Source organism: Elaeis guineensis, chromosome 6 (assembly GCF_000442705.2).
Source record: "Elaeis guineensis isolate ETL-2024a chromosome 6, EG11, whole genome shotgun sequence".
Classification (NCBI taxonomy): Eukaryota; Viridiplantae; Streptophyta; class Magnoliopsida; order Arecales; family Arecaceae; genus Elaeis; species Elaeis guineensis.
The window spans coordinates 122,477,493-122,483,492 of record NC_025998.2 but is presented as its reverse complement, the minus strand read 5'-3'; positions in this window follow the sequence as shown (position 1 = coordinate 122,483,492).

Here is a 6,000-nt window from a genome sequence, read left to right as displayed (position 1 = left end):
CGACGCCACTCTGATGGCCGCCGACCAAGGGTCGGCCGACTCCTCCGATCGCCGTACAGCCGCCAGACCTTGTCAGCTCTGACACGAACATGCGGCGCAGTTACTTAGGGGCATTGTCCCGCCGAGAGCGTGGTCAACCCTGATGATTAGACAGCCACACGGCGACATGACGTTTTCACGGCGACTCTGACAGTCTACAGTGAGTTGACAGTTCCTCACTTATCCGCGCCATTAATGACGGCGCCATACCGCGCTCCGCTATATAAACCGGGGAAGGCAACAGCGCAGGGGATCGATCCGCCCGTCTCTCCCACATACGCAGGCTCGCTCCTCCCTCCCTCTCTCTCTCTCTCGGAGCTCTCTGTCTACATTTCACTGTTGCCCAGTCACCTCTCTGACTTGACCGTCGGAGGGTCCCCGCCGGAGCCGCCTCCGGTCAGTGCGGACTTCCTTTTGCAGGTGCACGCTCCCCGGCGATCGGACGACGAGGCGATTGGCCGCAACATATACCAAAAACTAAGGGAATTCCCGACGAGAACAATACATATTCATGGACACCTTTTTTTTCTTTTTGGAAATAAGGCAGGAACAAGGGAAGAATTGTTATTGTGGCCAAACCAATTTATTCTTAAAATAACTATTCCAAGGGAACAAAAGAATAACTTTATTTTTGAAATAACACCCTCTTGGGGCTTATGTACGTCGTTGTATGGGTTAAAATTACCAAAAGAATAGAAAAATGTGGGAATAGAATGATTCTGTAATAACACCCTCTCGAGGCTTTGTATGGTTTAGATGGTTATAGAAACTCAAGAAACATGAGACCCTAGCTAGGTTCATGATAAACCAGGCCTTTCTGGAGCAACATTGTGCCAGCCCAAGCCTATCCACATTTGACTGCCCACAGCTCACATAACTTAGCTCTAGCCAGACTTCTTCTGGGCCCTCCATTTCTAAACAAATACAAGGAAACCTACTCAACTGGCTCCAACTACTTCAGCCTGGAATACAAGGATTGCACACTTGCCAGTTGTCATAAACAATGTTCATTAGGCATCCTTTATTAATATACTTTTACTAGTCTTATTTTACTACGGGAGTATTTGGGATTGCAAATATCTATAGGTCTATCTTTGTAAACCTATCTTCGTCTTGTATCAGCTATCTGAGAAAATAACAACTGTTTTCTACAAAATATATTGTTTCATTAATTTGATATTTATTATTATGATGTCTATTATAATAGTAGTAGATAATAATAAAAAATATTGATAGTAATTTTTATAACCTTTTACATGATAAAATAAATAAAACTAATTAAATTGTATAATTTCATTTAGGCAAACCCTGATGCAAAAATATTTGACCTTTGAAAAAAATATTTAGTTAAAAAATGATGTAAATGAAAATAATGATTGTTATTAAGATCAAAATCAAGTGTTATAACACTAAATAATGTGTTATAAGAAATTAGTTGATCAAAAATAAGAAATTAATTTATCAAGATAGAAGGTATTAAGATTTTACAATTTACTAAGGGCAAAAGATCAATTCTCATCAAGAGTAGAGAATTTGATGAATGAATAAAGAACTATGGTAAATGATAATCTTGCTTATTATCGAAAATAAAAAATCATGTCAATGTTATTGTTCATTTAAAATATAGAATCATATTAAATAAAAGTCTTACTTATTAATTATTCAAAAATAAATAAATTATATTAATAATATTATTGATGTGGACATCTATATAGTGATTAGAGAGTTCAATACAAATTGAGCTTCTATTTAATATACTGGTAGATAATAGTAGGGGTGGCAAAATATTATCCGACCCACCAATCTGACCAGTATTCGATCCATCTTGAACAGGTTTGGGCCTAGCCTAAATGAATTTGGATCGTAAATGAGTTAACTCATTTAATCTATTTAATATTTTAATCAAATTTATGTTTCAGATGTCTAACCTGTTTAACCCATTTAATTTTTGGGCCAGATCGATTAACTCGTTTAATCCTGTTTTTTTAGGTGAACGATCTAAGATTCTGGATTCTGAGGGTGGGCTATTTGAAATTCAAAATGAGCGCTTCTAATTTTTATTTGCAAATCATGAGTTCGCAACCATGGTCCATCTCGAATCTCTGCCATGTGCCCACTATTTCGACCCACCCCATTTCCATCGGGCTCCCCGAGAGGCCAAGACCCTACCGGCATTCAATCATCTCTAGACCTCTCAGTTCTTTGATTCTCTTCCTTTTGCTCTTGGTCGATCAAGCAACATCCTGTTTTCTCATTGATTGAGCAAGTAGTGACTAAGCAGCGACCTCTTTTTCAACTCTTGGTGTCTCCGAAGTCCTGATTTAGCCAACAAGTGATCTCTTTCTCCGACAATCTTAGGTAGGTATTAACGGTTTATACTTTCTCACCCCTATTTGCCTAAGGAGTGACCTCTTTCTCCAATGTTCTTACTTGAGGATGATTAAATCTAGATCTAATCCTCTATCTCAAACTGTAACTCCCTTAAAATCTCCATCCTCTTTCACAACTCAAACTTCAACTTGCTTCATATTTTCTTCTCTTATTGGACTTATGGTTGGCTTAATGTTCTATTATAGTATCCCGATTCAGCCAGCGAGCGATATCTTTCTCCGATGATCTTAGTTAGATATTAGGATTTATACTTTCTCGCTCTTATTCGACCAATGAGTGACCCCTCTTTCTCCGTGTTTTTGCTTGAGGAGGATTAGATCTAATCCTCTATCGCAAACTATAACTCTCTTAAAATCTCCATCCTCTCCTCAACTCAAACGACAACTTGCTTCTTATTTTTTTTTCTTATTGGACTTATGGTTGGTTTAATATTCTATTATAGATTTGTAGTGTTATCAACTCGAGGGAATATCCAAAGACAGTAAGATAGCAAGGCAATGATCTTTTTCTCCTCCTTTTTTTTTTGTTTTAGTTTTGTTCCTAAAATATTCCTCTTAAATTGAATTTACAAAAACTAAGTTCCAGGTTTGTTATCTTATAGTTTTAGAATCAGGATATTAGTCAATATAGTTAGATAACAAGGAAAAGAACAATTTGAGGATATCTATTATTTCTCAATTATATTTAGAAATATGTTTGATTTGTTCTTTTGTTGAATTCTCCTATTTCTTTTTGGTTCTTATCCACTCTTATTTTATTTCATTTCATTGTTCAAATGAAATGTAAACCTTAGTATACAACATTTATTTGTAATACTACTAACAATTATATTATTCCCATTCCTAATAGTAATATCAAAAAGAGAAAGAAGAGAGTATAAGTTACAATGAGAGAAGCTGCATGTGATCAGCCTTTTTTTCAAAATTCCTTTCAAAGATGACATGTAGAGAAGAAAACATTATCATAGTTCTAATTAAGTCCACTAGAAGAATATTTGCCTAATTTTATGAATGTAGAGATCAAAGTAGATATCCAAAAATTAATAACAGTGTTTCAAATTCATAAGAGGGGGACAAGATAGAAGTTCAGTGGTGAATTGAGTGCTTCTTTTAGTTGGAATGGTAGATAATAAATGGACAATTCTCATGTATACAAACTCCAGGCATTTGCATACAAGAGCTATTGTTTTAAGCGACCCATTCTTCTCATAGATTGCTGTTGCGGCCAATCCCCTCGTCGCCTGGTCGCTGGGAACGAGCACCTGCAAAAGAAATCTGCACTGACCGGAGGTGACTCCAGTGGGGACCCTCCGATGGTCAAGTCAGAGAGGAGACTAGGCAACAGTAAAAAAGAATCAAGGAGCTCAGCGAGAGAGAGGGAGAGAGAGAGAGAGTAAGCCCAAGAGTTTCGAAGGGACCTCCTCCAGCACTGTTGCCTTCTTCGTTTTATAGTAGAGCGCGGCATGGCGCCGTCATTAATGGCGCAGACAATGGGAGGAGTTGTCAAATCGTCGGAGGCTGTCAGAGTCACCGCGGACTATCAAATCACCACGGATTGTCAGAACGAACCCATGTCCTCGGCAGGACAATGTCCCAGGATAGCTATGCCGCATGCCTTTGTCAGGACGGCGGTCCTCAGTAGTCGTACGATGTTTGAGGAAGCCGACCGATCATACATCGGTATTTGGTTGTAGGATGTTGGGTGATGATATGGAGACACCGTCGGCTGGTCAGGTGTCTTGCTTAAGTCGGACGTCGGCTGTCACCCCCGACAGTGAATCGGTAATAGGGGTTCGACCGCTCGATCAGTCGGGAACAGCATGGGTCGGTTCAGCCGACACTCCTTTAGTCGGAAATGTCGGCAGCTACTATCGACAGTCGTCGATCAGTGCGGTCGGTAGAGTCGGGCGTCGGTCGGAGTTATCCGTCGGTCGTCGGTCAGACCAGCCCGAGGGTAAGTCGGCATATGGGGGTCAGTCGGTATATCCCAATAGTTGCCCCCCCCACTCCTGAGTCCGATGTCGTGTTGGCTCGCTTGAACACGTGGGCGACGGCTTCGGATGAAAGGAGTGATTTTCCATCATGTCTTGCCCCGACTCTGATGATCGCATCAATGAATGATCCGATGTCGGTCATCCCGACTGTAGGTCGAGCATGCAAGTCGGATCGGAGGTTGGCCAACCTCCGAGCGTAGTATGACACGATCATCCCGTAGAGTCTGATAGTCAAGTAGCATCCAACGTATCCGATAGTCGAGTAACGTCCGACGTATTCGGATAGGATAATGATGGCAAGTCGAATATCTATTGTCCGGCCCCTAGGTCGGGCGTGCACGTCGGAACGTATGATAAATGGTGGCAAGCCGAATATCCTTCGATCGGTTGTGACCGGGTCGGTATGTCGCAAGTCGAATATTCGTTGACGTAGCATGTCGAGTCGTATGATAGACGGTGGCAAGCCGAATATCCTTCGATCGGTCATGATCAGGTCGGTATGTCACAAGTTGAATACCCATTGTCCAGACCTTGGTCGGGTGGGTATGTCGTGGTTGTCTTGGTGTTTTGCCCTTTCTTAGTCGAAGCTAAGTTGGCAAGTTAGCCAGCCGTATTGGTCGAAGCCCTTTTGCCTTCAGAGGCCGAGGTCATCGGTTCGACGATCGATGATCGAGCCATTGATTCGACGATCGATGATCGAGCCATATTGGTCGAGGCCCTTTTGCCTTCAGAGGCTGAGGCCGTCAGTTTGGCGATCAGTGATCGAGCCATTGATTCGGTGATCGACGATCTCACCATATTAGTCGAGGCCCTTTTGCCTTCAGAGGCCGAGGCCGTTGGTTCGACGATCGATGATCGAGCCGTTGATTCGGCCATCGATGATCGAACCGTGTTGGTCGGGGCCTTTTGCCTTCAGAGGTCGAGGCCGTCGGTTCGGCGATCGATGATCGAGCCATTGATTCGGTGATCGACGATCGCACCGTATTGGTCGAGGCCCTTTTGTCTTCAGAGGTCGAGGCCGTCGGTTCGACGATCGATGATCGAGTCATTGATTCGATGATCGACGATCGTGCCGTATTGGTCGGAGCCTTTTGCCTTCAGAGGCTGAGGCCATCGGTTCGACGATCGGTGATCGAGCCGTTGATTCGGCAATCAGCGATCGAGTCGTTGATTCGGCGATCGACGATCGAGCCATGTTGGTCGGGGCCTTTTGCCTTCAGAGGTCGAGGTCGTCGGTTCGACGATCGATGATCGAGCCATTAATTCAGCGATCGACGATCGAGCCGTGTTGGTCGGGGCCTCTTGCCTTCAGAGGTCGAGGCCGTCGGTTCGGCGATCGATGATCGAGCCATTGATTCGGCGATCGATGATCGAGCCATGTTGGTCGGGGCCTTTTGTCTTCAGAGGTCGAGGCCGTCGGTTGTGTTGGTCGGGGCCTTTTGCCTTCAGAGGTCGAGGCCGTCGGTTCGGTGATCGGTGATCGAGCCGTTGATTCGACGATCGACGATCAAGCCATGTTGGTCGGGGCCTTTTGCCTTCAGAGGCCAAGGCCATCGGTTGTGTTGGTCGGGGCCTTT